Source organism: Stomoxys calcitrans, chromosome 5 (genome assembly GCF_963082655.1).
Source record: "Stomoxys calcitrans chromosome 5, idStoCalc2.1, whole genome shotgun sequence".
In the NCBI taxonomy this organism is placed as follows: Eukaryota; Metazoa; Arthropoda; class Insecta; order Diptera; family Muscidae; genus Stomoxys; species Stomoxys calcitrans.
In genome coordinates, this window is record NC_081556.1 from 14,567,445 (window position 1) to 14,589,148 (window position 21,704).

The 21,704-nt window shown below is 36.1% G+C and overlaps 1 protein-coding gene across 11 annotated transcripts in view; it reads right to left on the reverse strand.

Moving 5' to 3' along the window:
* Positions 1-21,704, reverse strand: part of LOC106080707 (mitogen-activated protein kinase kinase kinase kinase 5) — a 440,370-nt gene that overhangs the window by 280,945 nt on the left and 137,721 nt on the right. The window lies entirely within an intron of this gene.

Here is a 21,704-nt window from a genome sequence, read left to right on the forward strand (position 1 = left end):
AAAAAATCTTAATAGCAATTTTTTGGTTATCAACCAAAGCCAAGCATGATGTTCCAACGTTACTGTTTCATAAGATTGCTAAAAAAAAAACTCCCAATTCCACACATATCCTTACAGGGTAGAAAATAAATTGAATGATGCCAGCAGCTGCAAACAGGGGAAATCATTACCTGGATAGATCTACAGAGCATTTGTTGCAAGGATAGCTACACAATTGTTCTGCAATGCACGACGGCAAGCCAAATCCATGCATATGTTGGGGAGAGGAGAGGCAAAAAAATAAAATTAAATCAGTCTGACAAAACCAGCCATGAGTACAAGGACGAGAAACGTAAAAAAAGAGCACATATACACAAATAAACTCAATTACTTTTTTTGAGTGATTTTCCACAAGTTTAAGTGAAATGCCAAACCTGCTATCACCAATGAATATTACAGGAATTATTCTGCCGTAACAGATTTTGAGGGCGCGCAGGACGTGGTCGGCGGCCCGTGGATTAGTCAAAGAGGCTTTTGTTCCCAAAGGGGGAAAAATATGCTGAAGAAGTTAAACTGGGAGATCGGCCTGTATAGCTGTTATATCAAATGACATTGTCGCGTAGAGGTCAATTAGTCAGCCTATGACGATTAAAACCCTGAATTCGAATCCCAGCCCGAACTTCACTAAATTTGTCAGCTTTTTTGTATCCTTTCATAGTTGTGCCAAACTGTGTCCTATCAATTATTTCTTATGAAAAAAGCCTCAAAATTACAGCTATTCTCGAAAGCAGTTACCATCAACTGTTACACAAATATTCTTTTAATTTGATTGCCAAACAATGTGATGATACTGCAAAAATCAAGTGGGCGTTGAAAAAATATATAAAATCAACTCAAAACAGTAGTCGTCATAACATAAACTCAAATGGCAACATCAAGAATGAAAGGTGACATGAACCTGATAAGAAAAATGAAAAACTAACAAAATTATATAAGTTTTATGATGGAAATGGAAGAAAATCCTCTTCTCAATCTCTTAAAAGAGAAATGACGTTAGAGAATTTCATTCAAATTAAATGACTTGAAAAAGCTTTGCATTATTTTTTTCCAAACTGCTCTCGTGTCATAATTGTATCGCGTGGGAGTAGATTTTATCAGATGCGTATTGTATAACATCGTCAAGATGGTGATGACCTTTGTAAAAACATAATGACATCAGTTGAGAGAACTTGACGTGACGAAGCGATAAGGGGAATTATGTGTCTCCAAAGTGGACATAATAACAAAAGTTAAAATATCTCGAGCCAAAAGTCAAAAGTCAACAAAATTTAGAGAAAATTTCGAGCAAATTGTTTATCTAGAGAAAATTTCATAAAAATTTTCTTAAGAGAAAATTTCATGGACATTTTTTTTTTTAGAAAAAATTTCATGGAAATTTTTTTTCTAGAGAAAATTTCTTGGAAATTTTTCCTTTAGAAAAAATTTTATGGGAATTTTTCCTTTAGAGAAAATTTCATGGAAATTTTGTCTTTAGAGAAAATTTCATGGAAATGTTGTCTTTAAAGAAAATTTTATGGAAATTTTGTCTTAAGAGAAAATTTTATGGAAATTTTGTCATTAAAGAAAATTTCATGGAAATTTTGTCTTTAAAGAAAATTTCATAGAAATGTTTCTTTAGGGAAAATTTCGTAAATTTTTTTTCTGTAGAGAAAATTTCATGGAAATTTTGCGAAATACTTTTTTAAAAGAAAATTTTTTGAAAATTTTTCTTCCGAGAAAATTGTTATGAATTGTTTCTTTAGAGAAAATGTCATGCAAATTTTGTCTCTTGAGAAAATTTGGGAAAAATTTTATGGACAATTTTTGTTTTAGAGAAAATTCCATAGAAATTTTTCTTTAGAGAAAATTTCTTGGAATTTCTGCCACCAGAAACTTGTTCTGCTTAGGCAGTCGGAAACAGATCTCGTATTTTTCTCAATGTTGACGCCCAGGTCAGTTCTCTCCTCTAGCTTTCAAATATGCGTGTAGCATGAACTACAAGATGTCAACCCAAGACTGTGCCGCTGGCAGCAGTATCTTGCACTAAGTTGCGTCTGATGTATACGATCCGAGACCTCTTTCAAACCAGTCAGGATTCCTATTGTCGCCTCGATTTTCCGCAAAGGGTACGACCAGGGTTGCCGTTTTTGGTAGGTTCCTACCAAAATCGGTATGTTCTTTAATGGAACGTTCATGGGCAATTTTTCATTACCCTAGTAGCCATGGTTCTCATGGCCTATGCAACACGTTCTCAGAACCTGTTGTAAGGTCCCCATGTTGCGCTTTCTCTTTATTGCCATTGACCACACTACTAAGACGTAAGCTATTACTAGTCTAATCAAGCTTTTGTATAGTCAGTGGACTCTCTATGTAGTGAGGCTCAATTTAGAACCTTTGACTGTCCTACTTAGTACCTATAGATGATAGCTCATATGTTAGCTTTCTCTGTGCGTCACGTGATATGACACTTCCATTTAAATTTCCTTCCAAAAACACTTTTCATGGCCTCATATTGGCCCACTTTTGTCTTTTTCAAAGTCTGGTTGATTTGAGTATTCTCTGTATTAATGTTCAGACCCTTTTTCATGCCCAGTCATATGACATTTCCAAGACCTTTTCTGCATAGCTGATTAAGACTTCTACCCTTGTGAGGTGTGAAAACATTGTCTTTTGAGCAGACAAGTTGAAATCCCTTTTCAGCTAGGATCCACAATTGTCTATTTATGGTGCTCATCCATAGGAGTGGCGACAAACTGTTCCCCTATGGCGTGCTCTGTGCCATTACTTCCCTTATCTTTACATCATAGGTCCTATGCGCCGAAAACAATATTGTCATACCTTACGAGGGTAACAGTATAAATCAGTTTTTTTACTTATCATATGACCGATTTGTATCACTGTGTTGGTCCTCATACACGTAAAACTCCCCTTCGATCTCAATGCACACCGTCAGCATATGCATCTTGGCCTTGGAACTTCTCTTCTATTTTATTAACAACTTTGTGCAGGGCTGACTCCTCTGAATTTCCTTTGACTTAGGGATGTTATGAAAAAAACAGACAGACGGACAGACAATGCGTGACATACCATTAAAGTTTCAAATATCGTATTGCTCATTGTAAACATATTTTATTATTCCTTTAAGCCTTCATAACTCATTTCTATTCACTAGTTGCTTGAGTTACTATCAACAAGCGGGATATTAATGATACTCTGAAACAATATGTGTATTAATATTAATTATACGCACTAGAGCACCAAAAATTAAAAATCAAATATTAGGGCAATGCGTTAGTATTTCGCAGAAATTTAAAATGAAGTTTAATAGCAAATTGCATATCGCTTCTTTGTCCATGGAATGAGGCTTTGATTTCTTTATGCAATAGTGTAATAACTCAAAATGTAATTTTATATACCAGATATTAAAATTTTTTTAAACTCTTATATCTTTTCTTTCCAAGGCTTACCCAACCCTTGATTATGCCATCCACATCGAACCATATCCATATGTCCTTGAGATTTGGGAGTCAAAACATACCTGAAAGCAAAAAATAAAACAAGACAATAAATATCAATATTTAAGTTTTGGAAAAGTTACATAAAACCTTAAACAAAACAAAAAGTTCTTGCAGCAGCTAAAACAAAAACAACTTCTCGTTATTGTTTAATAAACACAAAACTGAAATCAAATAACAAACAACAACTTGAAAAGGTTTCATGGCATTTAGATGAGAAAATCCATCAAGGCTTAAATCAATTTTGGAATATTTTCTGAAACGATATGGTTCACAGAATTTTCTGGCTTTACGTGCGAAAATTTCAATGATGGCCAAAGTAAAGATTGCAAAAAAATTAATTTAAAATGAAAAACCCCAAATGGAATTGTTTGCTTAAAAGCATTGATGGGGGAGCTATTCCGTTAATGGTATGAAGGAGCAATTCAATCAACTGAGAAAAAAAGGCAACAAAACTCAAGGATGGCTGGAGAGATGGGTAATTAAACCCCAAGCAGCATTTTAATCCATGGGATTTCATTTAAGTTCATTCAGTCTGTAACTGGCAATAACAGTATCGATTAAAAGAGCCTCCTTAAAGGATGAGGTGATGGTAATTGGCACTCCTTAATTAATTATGAGGCTAAAGAAAAATTTAATTGAAGGAATAAAGATCATTTAGGTGTGAAAGAAATGAGTTTAAATGAAATTTTCTTTGAAGTTGTTTCCAAGTTATTTTCTTTAAGAAAATATTTCCTTAAAACTTTCTCTAAAGACAAAATTTTCATGAAATTTTCTATAAAAACAAATTTTCCATGAAATTTTCTCTTAAGACAAAATTTCATGAAATTTTCTCTAAAGACAAAATTTCCATGAAATTTTCTCTAAAAACAAAATTTCCATGAAATTTTCTCTAAAGACAAAATTTCCATGAAATTTTCTCTAAAGACAAAATTTCCACGAAATTTTCTCTAAAGACAAAATTTCCACGAAATTTTCTCTAAAGACAAAATTTCCACGAAATTTTCTCTAAAGACAAAATTTCTACGAAATTTTCTCTAAAGACAAAATTTCCACGAAATTTTCATGAAATTTTCTCTAACGACAAAATTTCCATGAAATTTTCTCTAAAGACAAAATTTCCATGAAATTTTCTCTAACGACAAAATTTCCATGAAATTTTCACTAAAGACAAAATTTCCGAAATTTTCACTAGAGACAAAATTTCCATGAAATTTTCTCTAAAGACAAAATTTCCATGAAATTTTCTCTAAGGACAAAATTTCCATGAAATTTTCTCTAAGGACAAAATTTCCATGAAATTTTCTCTAAGAACAAAATTTCCATGAAATTTTCTCTGAAGACAAAATTTTCATGAAATTTTCTGTAAAAACAAAATTTCCATGAAATTTTCTCCAAAGACAAAATTTCCATGAAATTTTCTCCAAAGACAAAATTTCCATGAAATTTTCTCTAAAGACAAAATTTCCATGAAATTTTCACTAAAGACAAAACTTCCGAATTTTTCTCTAAAGACAAAATTTCCATGAAATTTTCACTAGAGACAAAATTTCCATGAAATTTTCTCTAAAGACAAAATTTCCATGAAATTTTCTCTAAAGACAAAATTTCCATGAAATTTTCTCTAAAGACAAAATTTCCATGAAATTTTCTCTAAAAACAAAATTTCCATGAAATTTTCTCTAAAGACAAAATTTTTATGAAATTTTCTGTAAAAAAAAAATTTCCATGAAATTTTCTGTAAAAACAAAATTTCCATGAAATTTTCTCTAAAGACAAAATTTCCATGAAATTTTCTCTAAAGACAAAATTTCCATGAAATTTTCTCTAAAGACAAAATTTCCATGAAATTTTCTTGAAAGACAAAATTTCCATGAAATTTTCTTGAAAGACAAAATTTCCATGAAATTTTCTCTAAAGACAAAATTTCCATGAAATTTTCTCTAAAGACAAAATTTCCATGAAATTTTCTCTAAAGACAAAATTTCCATGAAATTTTCTCGAAAGACAAAATTTCCATGAAATTTTCTCTAAAGACAAAATTTCCATGAAATTTTCTCTAAAGACAAAATTTCCATGAAATTTTCTCTAAAGACAAAATTTCCATAAAATTTTCTCTTAAGACAAAATTTCCATGAAATTTTCTTTAAAGACAACATTTCTATGAATTTTTTCTAAAGGCAAAATTTCCATGAAATTTTCTCTAAAGCCAAAATTCCATGAAATTTTCTCTAAAGACAAAATTTTCATAAAATTTTCTCTGAAGACAAAATGGAAAATTTTTAATTTTTAGTAACAATTTGCTGTTATACCCAGAAAATGTTTTCCCAGAATTTTGTATGTACTATATTTTCCTAACACCTCCAACAATTGCCATCATAAAAAAGTCCTATGTGGAAAATTGAAAAAAAAAAATCGTTTGAAATTTTTTCTGTGTTCAATAGCCACAACATTCTCTATTCCATTGTGCGACGGAGCAATTTATTTGAAGTACCATTCAAGGCGAACACGGCAAAACAATGCCATGGACAAAAACAAACAACCACGGCTGCCGCGACCAAGACCATGATGGTGTTGCCGATACCGATGCTGATTTTGATGATGATGATGATGATGTTGGCGATAACGATGCTGTTGTTGGCAATATTAGTGAACACTAAAACAACCTACAAACAGGAGACTCCCTCTACACCCACCAACAGCACACCTCTTCGAATTTCAATTGAGTTGTTGGCGTTGCAAGTTTTCCACTTTTCCATGGTTTCGTTGTGCTGGAGCTTTTTTCTCCATTTTCCATTTGTGTGCCTAACAAATGCGTAACATATTGAATTTATTTGAAACAAACCCAAATAAATATACAATAAAACCAAACAAACAAGAACACAGTGCCTGCCGTTGTAGCCCCTCCACTCCCCTCATACCTGCCTGCCTGTCTGTCTGTGCACACCAGCCTGGGAAAACAGCATACTCGATATATTCGATATTTGGTAGCAGAATTTTTAATGTACAAAAAACTGTTGTTTTTGAAGAAATGAAACTTTCTGACAGTTACATAAAACAATTGGTTTTATGATAAATTGCCAGGAATAAAAAACAAAGCTCAAGAGCGAACATAAGTCAGGCGAAACTTATGAAATTTGTTGTATCAATTTAAAGTTCACTTAAACTCGAAATAAACCACGGGATATAAAAAGTATGGTTTGTAAGGTGAATATAAAAATAAAACTTAAAATTTAACAAACATTTCATGAAAACAAAAATTATAAAAAAAATCTTGGGAAAAATTTCCAGAATATATTTACTTTATGGGTTTGAAGATCAATACTTCGAGGTGTTACAAACGCAAGACTACATAAGTATACCCCCATCCTATGGTGGTGGGTATAAAAACAACAAATTCGACCGGACCAACTCTTATATACCCTAAACCGTTGTTGTTGTTGTAGCAGTGTGTCGTACAGTGAGTCGGCCGCCCTTGCAGATGGAGAACTCCATCGGGTGAATCCGGTACGTACAACCGGCTGCCATTGGATTGACCCTAAACCGAAGATCGCATTTGTCATATCAACCTGTATTAAGTTATTTACCGATATGGACCGTACCTGTCATGGCTGTTAGAAGTCATAGAAGAATACAACCTCCAATATTTCAGGCAAATCGAGTAATAATTGTGCCCTCCAAAGGTCAAAGTAGATCGGTTTATATGGCAGCTTAGATCTCGGAAGATGGGTATGGCAATTTAGGAAAAATTTTGAGTGCTCTCTTATAGTGACCTAAAAACAAAACTCTGGTATCCGAATATCGGATGGGGTACCGAGGGGGGCCACCCCTCCCACAAAACCTACCAAATGTATATATAGACCAACCACGACAATATGGGACTCCAATGAAAGGAATTAAGGATAAGAAAACTTATCTGATATTCAATTGTAGGACCAAGTGTTAAGGGGACCACTCCATTCCCCAAAACACCCTTAAATCGAGCATATTTACCGACCATGCCAATGTGGGGCTCAAATGAATGGTATTGGGGAGTAGAGCATGTAATTGATACCCACTTTCGGGACCAATTTCCTGGGGATCTACCCCTTTCCCAAAATACCCCACCAACAGCAATTATTGTACTTACTGACCATCGCTATATGGGGCTTAAATAAAGGTACTTGGGAGTAAGAAAAATACGAATATGATATCCGAATGTGTGACCATGTATTTTGAGCACCGCTCCTTACCCAAACCCCCCCCCCCCCAAAGAGTACAAAAATACTGACCTTGGCAATATGTGGCTCAAATGTAAGGTATTTGAAAAAGAAAATTTTCCATTAAAGAAAATGTTCTATAAAAGAAGAATTTCTATAAAAGAAAATTTCCTAAAAAGAAAATTTTCCATAAAAGAAAATGTTCTATAAAAGAAAATTTTCTATAAAAGAAAATTCCCTAAAAAGAAAATGTTCTATAAAAGAAAATTTTCTAAAAACAAAATTTTCTATAAAAGAAAATTTCTTAAAAATTTTTCTATAAAAGAAAATTTTGTATAGAAGAAAATTTTTCTATGCAATAAAATTTTTTATGGAAGAAAAATTTTGTATAAAAGAAAATTTTCTATAGAAGAAAATTATCTATAAAAGAAAATTTTCTATAGAAAAAATTTTTCTATAAAAGAAGAAAAGAAATTTTTCTATAAAAGAAAATTTGCTATAGAAAAAAAATTTTTTATAGAAGAAAATTTTCTATAAAAGAAAATTTTCTTATAAAAGAAAATTTTTTATAAAGAAAATTATTCTATAAAAGAAAATTTTCTATAAAAGAAAATTATCTATAGAAGAAAATTTTTCTTTAAAAAAAAAATTTTCTATAGAAAAAAATTTTCTATGAAAGAAAATTTTCTATAAAAGAAAATTTTCTATAGAAAAAATTTTACTTTAAAAAAAAATTTTACTATAAAAGAAATTTTCTATAAAAGAAAATTTTCTATAAAAGAAATTTTCTATAAAAAAAAATTTTCTATAAAAGAAAAAAAGAAAAATTTTTTTTATAGAAAATTTTCTATAAAAGAAAAATTTTTTTTATAGAAAATTTTCTATAAAAGAAAAATTTTCTTTATAGAAAATTTTCTATAAAAAAAAATTTTCTATAGAAGAAAATTGTCTACGAAAGAAAATTTTCTATATCAAAAAATTCTATAAAAGATCAAAAAAGAAAAATTTTCTTTATAGAAATTTTTCTATAAAAGAAAATTTTCTATGAAAGAAGTTGTCTAAAGAAGAAAATTTTCTTTAAAAGAAAATTTTCTATAGAAGAAAATTTTCTATAAAAGAAAATTTTCTATAGAAAAAATTTTTCTATAAAAGAAAATTTTCTATAAAAAAAAATTTCTATAAAAAAAAAATTTCTGTAGAAAAAATTTTTCTATAAAGGAAAATTTTCTATAAAAGAAAATTTTCTATAAAAGACAATTTTCTAAGAGAAAATTGTCTATGAAAGAAAATTTTCTATAAAAGATCAAAAAAGAAAAATTTTCTTTACAGAAATTTTTCTATAAAAGAAAATTTCCTAAAAAGAAAATTGTCTAAAGAAGAAAATTTTCTATAAAAGAAAATTTTCTATAGAAGAAAATTTTTCTTTAGAACAAAATTTTCTTTAGAAGAAAATTTTCTATAGAAGAAAATTTTCTATTAAAGAAAATTTCGTGAAGAAAAAATTTTGCTAAAAAAGAAAAAAATTTTCTATAGAAGAAAATTTTCTATAAAAGAAAATTTTCTATATAAAGAAATTTTCTATAAAAGAAAATATTCTATATATAGAAATTTTCTATAAAAGAAAATTTTCTATAGAAGAAATTTTTGTATATCAGAAAATTTTCTATAGAAGAAAATTTTCTGTATCAAAAAATTTTCTATAAAAGATCATTTTCTGACATAATTTTCTATAAAAATAAAATATTGAGAAAATTTCCTAACGAAAAATAAAACTTTTAAAAATTTTCCCTAAAAATTGTGAAAATTCACCACTCATAACCAAATCAATTTATTTTTGACCCAGCACTTCCTTTATACCATAATATCAACCTTGTCGATCTCATTACACAAAGAGATGACTGCTTGACACAAATTTATTTGCCAACCAGAGAAAATTTCTGGAAAGGAAGACAAAGTGCATTCATTAAAATCGATTGCCGTTCCAATTGCTTGCCACAGCCATGCAACCGACCAAACAGCAGCAAGACAGGCGGCTGCTCAGCAAGCATTTATTACAAAGACAATAAAGGCAAGGACGAGGACGAGAAACAAGAACGATGGCAAAATACTATGACGACGATGGGTCAATATGGGTTAAAACAGAGCATCTGATCTTTATTGTTTTGCCTCTATTGAGCCATAATTTATGTTGGTGTATCGCAGCAACAGACACATGTGTAAAGTGCAGTCATGTTAAGTTTTATGTTACTTAAAGGCATTCACTTTTCCAAGAACAACTGCAAGAACTCCCACAAATGCACGCACACACACACCCATGTACTCACACAGAAACTTACAAACTCAAAACCATTAAGTCCTTTGGAGATCTGAACGATTGAATCCTTTTGGAAGTTGTAACCAGGCAATGACAGCAACAGTAACAGCAACTGTGTTGCAAAAACATTGCAACATATGGAATAGTGGCGGTATAGGGGAGTTTTATTTTGCTCTCCTTTCTCTCTCTCTCCATAAATCTATGGCAAAAGTAATGATATCTCACTTGTAGAAAACAGAGACATCAAAAGGGACCAACAGCTATTGTTCGAGTGTGAGGGGGAGCCATAGACGAAAGAGGAACAACAACACAATTGCCAGTTGTACGTGTCTAAGTTAACATTTGTTCGCTGCCGAAGTAGTGAAGTATAGTACTTGGGCTGCCAAAGGCAATGTCTGTAAGCCTGAGCCTTTTGGAGAACGTGTTGTTATATGGCCCCTTAATAGCTTTTTGATAATTTTGACCTAATTCCAATTCATAAACTGATGAGTTATGCACTTGGAAAATAGAGCTGCAACTACTGCCGCTGGTGGATATGATCATTCGTATATCAAGTGGTGTGCAGCGAAGCAAGTGCTTTAAAAATAACTTTTCGCTTTCGGTATAAATTCCCAAAATTGGAAAATCAACAAGGAAGCCAACTAGGGGAATATTCGAAAATATTTTTAATTGTGAGATGAAAAAATAAAAAATTAGAAAATTACAGATTAAAAAAAAAATAGAAAATAAAAAAAAAATTAAAATAAAAAAAGAGCGACAAAATAAAAAAAATAAAAAAAAGAAGAAAAAATAAAATATAAGAAAAAAAAAATAAAAATAACAAAAGAAAATAAAAAAAAAGAAAAAAAAAATAAAATAAGAAAAAATAAAAACAAAACAAACTAAAATTAAACAACACTTTGCTTTAATACTAAAAGGGTAGAATACAGAATAACGTCTTTTAGCGGAGGACTGGACAATTGTATGGGGACGGGCGAGGGATAAGGGTAATGACAAGGATCTCTGGATCTGGATTGGTTCAGATTCCTTGTCACTCCTGAAGTCCTCGCTGTAAGCAATCAAGTTCGGCTTAAACTAGGTAAGAATAGTCCTGTCCTCCGATGATGACAACAGCACTCGGGAAGCTAGGGGGCATGGGTTGCGGATTAACCTGCATCACTCAGATGCAGCCACAGATGAGATACTGACAGCTATAGGGAGGGAGAGATGTCACTGATGTGGCCCTTATTCACTAACCGTGGTTACGAGGTAACAAGGTTTGTAGACTCAGATCACGAAGTCAGAATCTCATCTCCTCCCCAGCGGATGGTAAGATTCGAAGCTGTTTAGTAGCCAATAGGGATTTGAACCTAACCGACATTTCTCGTGTCAACGATGAAGACAACGGATGTGGCCTTTGAGAGGCCGCACAAAGCATTACTGTTCATGGCCTCCATGCACCTACCATACGATGTAGACTACCCCCCTAAAGACATTGTCCGGGCCCTTGGCAGCTGGTGCGTGAATAAGGGCCATGATCTTGTGCTAGGGTGTGACGCCAATGCACAACATAGTCTGTGGGTGAGAACGGATAGCAACAAGAGTGGTGAGTCTCTTTTTTTAATAGCATATTATCCACGGACCTAGTTGTGTGCAATATGGGCAACGCCCCTACTTTTTACAATCGCATCAGGGACCAAGCTATAGATATAGCGCTTGGGACGAGCAGTGACTCGGTAAAAGTCTTGAACTTACGTGTCTGCAACCAGTGCTCCTTTTCGGATCACTATAGGATATGTTTTCAGGTCGAGCACGAGATGGGGAGGAGGGCACCATACAGAAATCCGAAAAGGACCAACTGGGAGAAGTTCAGGTGCAGATGCAGAAGCCGCGGCGCCCTAGGCGGCCTCTGGAAGACGCAAGGAAACTTGAGACCGCAGTGGATCTTGGCACAGGATGCCTGAACGAGGCCTTTTGGAAGGCATGTCCTGAACGAGTACCGCCGCGTAAACCCAGCCAGTTATTATGGTCAAAAGAGTTGAATGTGCTTAGGAGGGAGAGTACAGCAGAGGGTTGCGACGAATATCCCGATGCCCTTGGAAAGTTCAAAAAAAAGACGAGAAAGGGGAAGAGGAGTTTCTTTGTAAAATTCTGTCGAAAATTGAAAAGCACTAGTGATGCATCTAGGTTTTGGAAAGTGCTCTCGAAGGATCCTAGCACGCCTAGCTCCCTGAGGAGGGAGGACGGCACTTACACCGGGAGTGGTTAGGAGACGGTGGAACTTTTGTGAACACCCTCTTCCCGGGAGGCCAAGAAAAGGTCGGCGATCAAGATATCGCAATGGAAAGGGCTCTCGAAGGATCCTAGCACGCTGAGGAGGGAGGACGGGACTTACACCGGGAGTGGTCAGGAGAACGTGGAACTTTTGATGGACACCCATTTCCCGGGAAAACAAGAAGAGGTCGCCGATCAAGACATTGCAATGTCTGCATATGCGGCCTTGGCGGATGACCACATCACCGACATCGTTGATGTGGAGATAGTGTGGCCACTCCGCACTTTAAGTCCACCGGACCTGACGGCAGGTTAGGGTTAGGTTAGGTTCAAGTGGCAGTCTGCCCTCAGACTCACTTAGACGTTTTCGTCCATTTTAATACCACAGGAACAGAAGAAAGAAGATGCCTTCTAGTTCCTACCGTTGAACCATCCAGATCGCTTTAAAAAGTTCACTAACCTGCGAATGTTCTCATTCACTAAATCAGACAGGTTATCAAAGAAATAAGAACCTTAAGTGAAACTCCTTCTGACTGCTAGTGCGGGACACACACACAGAAGGTGTTTTATAGTCTCTTCTCCTTCGATCTCCTTACAACTTCTGCAAAAGTCGTTGCAGGCAACCTTCAGTCAGTCAGCATGTTTTCCGGTTAGACAATGACCTATCCTGACGGATACAATGACTGAGACGTCTGTTCTAGCCAATGACAGCAAAGCGGTAGACCTCTTCAAGTTTAGATTAGGCCTCATAGTTTTGGAATGCTCACAGCCCCCTCTTTGTGACAATCTATCCGTTCGTTCGTCCTTCGGGCCTGGTCCTGAAAACTTAGCTTATATGTCGCTAGAGGCATACCCACGGATTCCAGTGTCCCTGGAATGTGTAGGGTAGTTCCTAGTCTCGCAAGCTCATCCGCTTTACAATTCCCTGGGACATCTCTGTGGACCGGCACCCAGACCTGACGGTAATAACCCAACACTGCTGCAGGAATCCCTTAGAGTCACCCAGCTCTGGCTATAACGGATTTCCGGGCGAGTCTGGCATGGTGCTACATACCAAGGGCATGGAGGGAGGAGGTCAAGGTGGTCTTTATCCCCAAGACGGGAAAAATAAACCACAGCACGGTGAAGGATTACAGGCCCATTAGTCTGTCATCGATTTTGCTCAAAACACTGGAAAGGCTGATTGAACTGAAGGTGAGAGAGGGACTGACGCCGAAGAACTTTAGTGGAGTATAACAGGCATACACCACACGCAGCATGGGTGGAGACGGCCCTTCAAGAAGTGGTACTAGACGTCGAAACGTCCCTCCGACAAAAGGAGTATACTATGGCGGCCTTCTTGTACATTGAGGGGGCCTTCAATAGCGTGGAGTTAGGATCGATAGTCACCACACTGGACACTGGAGGGGTATTCACCCCATAATCTCCCAATTGAAGGCCACCGTAGCGCAGAAGACGCTGAACCCCTGGGTTCGAATCCTGGCAGGAACATCAGCAAATTTTTCAGCTGTGGTTATTCCCTCCGAAATTTGTGAGGTACATTGCCATGTGAAAACTTCTCCCCAAAGAGGTGTCGTCGCTATGCATCATCGAGATCATGTAAGGGGCAGTGAGGAGATTGTTGCGATAGGCTATCAGAAATGGATTAAGGACGGACGGAGCTGGTGGTCTTCACTCTCAGATACAAGATACCGGAGATCAGACTCTAGTTCTTGGACGGGATTACCCTGTAGCTGTCGAAGAATACGAAGTACCTTATCATAGTCCTCGACTTTAAGCTTTCACAAAATAGGAATACCGCGGAGATAGACTGTAAGGCACTGTGCGCCTTTTACTTCTGAAGGAGGAAGTGGGAGTAACCCCCAATATGATTTATTGGATGTGTATGGCCCTCGTGAGACCAGTACTGACCTGGTGTGGTGAAGGGCCGGTGAAAGAGAACTTGTACAAAGGAATTCGAAAAGGTCCAGAGACCGGCCTGCGTCGGGGTCATAGGGGCACTGAGATCCGCATCGCAGGCAGGTCTGAAAGCGATGCTGGATATGCAGCCCATTGGGAGCTATATTCGAAACTGCGCCGCTAAGGTCCCACTTTGGCAGAGGGTGATCGGCATGCTGAAGTAGGACAGTTGCGGCCTCAGCTCAATTATGGATGCTATGGATGCGGAGGGTAGATTGAGGAGGATCTCCGACTACATGGCACCGTTATCGACTGGGATAATGACATTCAGGTTTCATTTTCCCGGGAGCGATGAATTGAGGGCGAATGCTATGTTCGAGGAAGATGATACCTCGATCTTCCTTGATGGCCCCAACAAGGAGTCAGAGACTGGACTGGGGGTCTACTCCGATACACTCAAAATCGGGATGTCTCTGAGACTACCAGGCGAGTGCAAGGTCTCTCTAGGTGGAAGAGAAATTTGGTAAGAGATTTACCGCCCTTAAAAGTCAGGCCTTGGGGTCGAGGTGCGTGGCGGATTGTTTGAAGTCCCTGGATAGACTTTGAGTACACGATGAAGGGATGGGAATAGATGGTTTCGACGGCAGGTGTCCCAAGCTCCGGCAAAGGCACATCCGTGCTTACGTGAGGATGATCGTTTTCACATTTGACATTTGATGTAAAGGGTGATTTTTTAACCTTTTTTATTCTATCATCCACCGGAGGAGGACGTAAGAGTTACAGACGTCCAAAAAAAGGTCGATGCGTACCTCAACAGGGGTCATACACCGACACTGAGCCATAGGCCGCATGGCTTTGCGCATGGCAATACCGCACAATGACTTCTGCAGGAGTTTCTTAATGAGGATGAAAAGGAGACTATAAAGAACTTGCTTTGCAGAGAGGCAGACTTCCCTTTTTGAAGAGCAGGATCTTCCGCGATCAGGATGATCTTACGGAAGGTCACCTGAGATTTGCTGATGGGAAGTTCCGATGGCATGTGCCCTAAGCTCCGGCAAAGGCACAGCCGTGCATACGTGAGGGTGGGCGTTTTCGCAGTTCCGACGGCAGGTGCCCTAAGCTCCGGCAAAGGCACATCCGTGCTTACGTGAGGATGGGCGTTTTCACATTTGACATTTGATGTAAAGGGTGATTTTTTTAATGCTATAGGAAAAGTTTTCAAAAAAAAAAAAGAACAAAAACAGATATAAAATTCTGAATAATGCAGCATGAAATCTTTATTTGAATCGATAGTACGGCCCATATAATTTAATGTTTGAGGATTATTTCATGCAAATCTTGACCGGGACTGCGCCTTAAATGGTCCATCCGGTTAGTCTAATTTTGGCATACTCTTTCCAACATTTCAGCCGGTATCTCACGAATAAATGCTTCAATGTTGTCTTCCAAGCCTCAATTGAAGCGGACTTGTTTGTATAGACATGAGCTTTACATAGCCCCACAAAAATAGTCTAAAGGAGTTAAATCGCACGATCTAGGCGGCCAATTTATTGGTTGCGAACGTGAAATAAAATGCTCACCGAACTCGCCTCTCAATTAGTCCATTGTTACGCGTACTGTGTGGCATCTGCTACCGTCCTTTGGAAACCTTCACAGGCCCAACCTCTTAAAAATCTATAAAAGCTACATAAAATGAGGAAAACCACACCATATGCAGCTCTTTATGATCCCGTTAAGGCCAAAAATCGGCAAGAGTCGAATAAAGGGCATCCACAACTTTTTTAATGATTGATTGATTCGTGGTTTTACTCTATTCGTTTTGCTTTTCAGTATAATGCCATGCCAGTTTTTACAATAAGACAGGGATTTTACAGAAAGGCCAAGTCTTCGGAATTGTGGCTTTCATAGAAAAGAAACATCCTTGCAACTTTTGTAACCATTTTTTGTTCTACAACTTAAACTTTTCTTCTTTTAAGTCTATGTAAAATTTTAATGCATAATTTAGGCCCCATCAACCTCTCTAAGTCATGCCATCAAGAAGCTGCCTCTAACGAACCTTCACTGCAGTGCTACCAAGTAAAACAATTATTTTAACAGAAAGTTTCTTGAACAATACTTGGAAAAGTCATCAATCGCAACGAATGTTCTTTACGATTGCCTTTGGTAAAGATGTCTTACTTTTTCAAATAATTGCCTCTTAAAATATTTAGAATATTGAATAATTCATAGTTTAAGTTCAGGACTGACACAAAGCAGCTCCATTTAATAGTTGATGTTGCTTTTCTGTGTCCCTATTCTCTATTGTCCAACCTACTGACTTTTCGCAATGCCTTTTATAGCAGAGCATTATGGTAACAATGGAATCAAAGGAAGTGCAAGGCATATATTTACCTTATCATTCATCTATTATTCGAAAATGAAACAAGTAATTATGCTTGGCGACCTATTTTACTCTGCCATAGATGATGATGGGCAACTGACAGAGGTAGTATGAAAAAAGTGCTCTATAATGGTCTTGTATTACATGAATTTGAAGAAGAAGTTCAATTAGCATAGTAAATTAGACTAATATGTGATTTTTTTTTTTTTTTTTTTGACAAATGAAGTCTTTGCTAGAAAATTCAGCATTTTCATCATGCTAAAGTACTCGCACTAACAACATCTGCAAATCATAAAAGTCTACTACGGAAATTCGGAGTCTTTAAGAGAGTTAACTTCAGTGACGTTAACTAAGTGACGAAACTCATATTTTTGGCTTAAAGAGATCGTCAATAAGCAAAATATTCGTTATTGGTCAGGTGAAAATCCTTATGTGCTTCACGAATCAACACTTCATCCACAAAAAATAACTGTTTGGTGCGGTTCGCAAGCCGGCTGTGGCACTGGGCCGTACTTCTTCGTCGACAATGCTAATCGTCACGTTGCCGTGAATGGACCTGGACGCCATATGGCTTCAACAAGACAATACCCCAAGTCACACAACACATTTTCCAATAGATTCATTGAAGAGTAAGTTTGTTGAACGTATTATCCCAAGTAATGGTCCAGTCGATTAACCGTCTTGATTTGCGATTTGACGACTCTAGACTATTTTCTTTGGGTCTATGTCACGTCAATGGTCTATGCCAACAAGTATCAACATTTCATCGAATCAACATTTCATCCACAAAAAATAACTGTTTGGTGCGGTTTGCAAGCCGGCTGCGGCACTGGGACGTACTTCTTTGTCGATAATAACAATCGTCGAGTTGCCGTGAATGGACCTGGACGTCATATGGCTTCAACAAGACAATACCTCAAGCCACACAACACATTTTCCAATCGATTCATTGAAGAGTAAGATTGTTGAAGTAATGGTCCAGTCGATTAACCGTCTTGTTTTGCGATTTGACGTCTCTAGACTATTTTCTTTGGGGCTTTGTCACGTCAATGGTCTATGCCAACAAGTATCAACATTTCATCCACAAAAAATAACTGTTTGGTGCGGTTTGCAAGCCGGAGGCGTCAATGGGTCATACTTCTTCGTCAACATTTCATCCACAAAAAATAACCGTTTGGTGCGGTTTGCAAGCCGGCTGCGGCACTGAGCCGTACTTCTTCGTCGACAATGCCAATCGTCACGTTGCCGTGAATGGATCTGGACGCCATATGGCTTCAACAAGACAATACCCCAAGCCACACAACACATTTTCCAATCGATTCATTGAAGAGTAAGTTTATTCAACGTATTATCCCAAGTAATGGTCCAGTCGATTAACCGTCTTGTTTTGCGATTTGACGACTCTAGACTATTTTCTTTGGGGCTATGTCACGTCAATGGTTTATGCCAACAAGTATCAACATTTCATCGAATCAACATATCGTCCACAAAAAATAACTGTTTGGTGCGGTTTGCAAGCCGGCTGCGGCACTGGGCCGTACTTCTTCGTCGACAATGACAATCGTCGAGTTGCCGTGAATGGACCTGGACGACATATGGCTTCAACAAGACAAAACCTCAAGCCACACAACACACTTTCCAATCGATTCATTGAAGAGTAAGTTTGTTAAGCGTATTATCTCAAGAAATGACCCAGTCGATTAACCGTCTTGTTTTGCTATTTGACGACTCTAGACTATTTTTTTTTTTTTTTTGGGCTATGTCACGTCAATGGTCTATGCCAACAAGCCGACGACATTGGAAGAGCTAATATAAAACGATAAATAGCGACCGTTTCGGCTGACATATGTGGCCGAGTCATCGAAAATTTGGTACAACATGTTGACAGATGCAAACGTGCTTGCAGTGGACATATGAATGAAGTCGAGTTTCATTCATATATGTTTTGATTATACTTCAAGCCGATAGTAATGATTCTGAAATATATCGAATGGTTTGTTTAAAAAAAGATGTCAATTCTTATCGGAAAACCCGATACATTTTTACTGTCATGATATTTTAAGTCAATCTATCCATGTCCGCCCGTCTGTTTGTCTGTCAAAAGCACGCTAACTTTCGAAGCAATAAAGCTAGGCGCTTGAAATTTTGCACAATTACTTCCTTTTAGTGTAGGTCAGTTGGGAATCTTGCGCCTATAGAGGGCGCTATTCTTATCCGATTTGTCTAAAATTTACCATGAAGTGTTTTGTTTTTACTTCCAACAACTCTACCTAAATCGCTTGACAACCTGATATAACTGCCACATAAACTGATGTTCCAATTTGACCTTGTTGTTGTTGTAGTAGCAGTGTGTGGTTCACTGAGGCGGCAGCCCTTGCCGATAAAGGAATTCATCGGGTCAATCTGGTACATACAACCGGCTGCCATAGGATTGTCCAATTTGACTTTCGGTAATTATAGCGCCCTCCAGAGGCTCAGCAGGGCGCAATTATTAGTCAAATTTTGTTAAATTTTTTTGAAAATTTTCTATGACTTCTAACAGACATGACAAGTACGGTCCATATCGATCAATAACTTTATATAGATAAATAAATTTGAAAAAAAAAATCATTCAACGAAGTGGCTGAACTGCATTTTACAGAGAAGGGACCAGGAACCCGAATATGAAGTCAGTTTTTGGGGCTAGGGGCCCGGGACCCCCCCTAGAAGGGAAAGTAGTCAAACCTAAGCAATATGGATATCAAATGAAAGGTATTGATTATTTGATTACGAATATGCACACAAAGGTCCAAAATTTTGACCCGGGAAGGACCTACGGGGTCTTGAGAATTTGGAACCCTCTTAAACCTAGGCAATATGGGTATCAAATTAAAGGTATGAACGAGTAGATTACGAATATGAAAGAAATTAAGATCTAGAAGGACCGTAAATTAAAACAAATACATATCTTAAAAAAAAAAAAAATTAAAAAAGAAAAATAACGCAATTTTTTTCAAAATTTTTTACATTTTTTCTTTGAACGTAAATGGATACAAGCATTTAACGGTTAATCACTCGTTAACCTTCAAAGACACAGAGACTGGAGTCCATATAAATTCCATAGAGGGATCTTGGGCTCACTCCAAAAAAATCTATCCCCGCTGGAGGAAGGCGTACGGGATTTATGGGTCGTTATATGGCAGAATTCGAGTTTGTGAAAAAGTGCAATGCCCAGAAATTGGATCCTTTTAAAGAATTTTGTCGAATAGCCGGGAAATTATATGAACCTTTGCACCCTGCTCCAGAAGTAGGGGAAGAAGAAGAAGAATCCAATGCAGGTCCGGATTCTAATGATTTGGAGGCTTCAAGTTTGGAAAATATTGATGGCCAAAGTAATATTTCGGGATACTTGTTTCAAAGTTGGTATCTCCAAACCAGTGAGAAGTGGCAACTCAGCACAAAATAGCCAGTTGGAAGGGTGGCAACTCAATACAAAATAGCCACTTCCTTAAGATGGAAGGGTACTCATGATAATAGAACACCTTAAGGGGAATCAAATTTGAAGATCACCTCCAAGCGGTAATCACTGGGTAACGCCAACAAAAGCAATAATAATTTCATAAATTTTATAAGGGTCAAAATTCTCAAGACCCCATAAGTCCTTCACGGGTCAAAATTTTGGTTGGTTGATTTGATTGTCTATTCGTAATCTACTAATCAATACCTTTCATTTGATACCCATATTGCCTCGGTTGGACTAATTCCCCACAAGGAGAGAGGTTTTTGGCCCCTAGGGGGGTCCACGGGCCCGAGCCCCAAAAACGGACTTCATATTCAGGTTCCTGGGGTAAAAATTAGAGGGTATGTAAAAAAATGATTTTTTGCGAACTTTCCCGTAGGTAACAGTTTTGGCAATTTTTTTTTTATTATTTTTGAAAATATTTTATTTGCATTTATTTTTAATTTTTTTATTTTTTTTTTATTTTATTTATTTTTTTAATATTTTTTTTTAATTTTTTTATTTTTATTTTTTTATTTATTTTTTTAATATTTTTTTTTTAATTTTTTTATTTTTATTTTTTTTTTTTTTTAAATTTTTAATTTTTATTTTTTTTTTTCATTTTTATTTTTTTTTTTCATTTTTATTTTTTTTCATTTTTTCCATTTTTTTATTTTATATATTTTTTTTTATTTTATATATTTTTTTATTTTATATATTTTTTTATTTTATATATTTTTTTATTTTATATATTTTTTTATTTTATATATTTTTTTTTATTTTTTTATTTTTTTATTTTTTTTTTATTTTTTTATGTTGTTTTTTTTTTAATTTTTACTTTATTATCTAAATCAATTACAACACCACATATAGAAATTTTTATCATTTATATTTATTAAACTAAAAAAGTCCCCCTAATACTTTTTTTATCTTCAAACAAACAGTCTAAGCTCTAGTTCACGGCACTTTGAACTCTCGGCTACTAATGCAAACACAGGTGATTGAAGCCAAAATTATTGCCTTTAAGGCTTATATTTTGTTAATATCCTACCTAGGTTCTTTAGTGCTTCCAAGTGCTTTATCTACACTGTCTACATTCTTCATACACTGAGAAGCAATGCTTCTCTGCCTAGTTCTAGCATTTCTATTTTAATCTCTTCTTGCTCCCATTCTATGCCTTGGTGTGTGTGTTTTTTTTTATTTTATTCTATTCGAAATTGACCCCACGGAAATGACCCGGTATGTTATGTCGTGAGGATAATAAAAGACTACAGAGCCAACAAAAAAAAAAAAAACAAAAACTGAAAAGAAGAAAAATAGTTCAGAACAGAACTTGCAAAGTCGTAATAGTTTCCTATCTGCAAAACATATTTTATGACACTCTAAGGTAGGGAGAAGAAGTGCATGTGAAAAAACAACCCAGGCAAGAGTAACGTAACAAACAACGTAGATAAAAACTGGGTCATAATCAATATTGCAAGCCCCAACCGCCTATCCCAACACACAACTCTTCCATTCCACCCTCCTCAACATCATTCATGTGCTGGGGGGGGGGGGGGTTGCACCAAGCATGAATGGATGGTCAACGGGATAGACGACATTGATAGTGGGCGAATGAATGATGGCATAATCATTTTTTTTTTTTTCA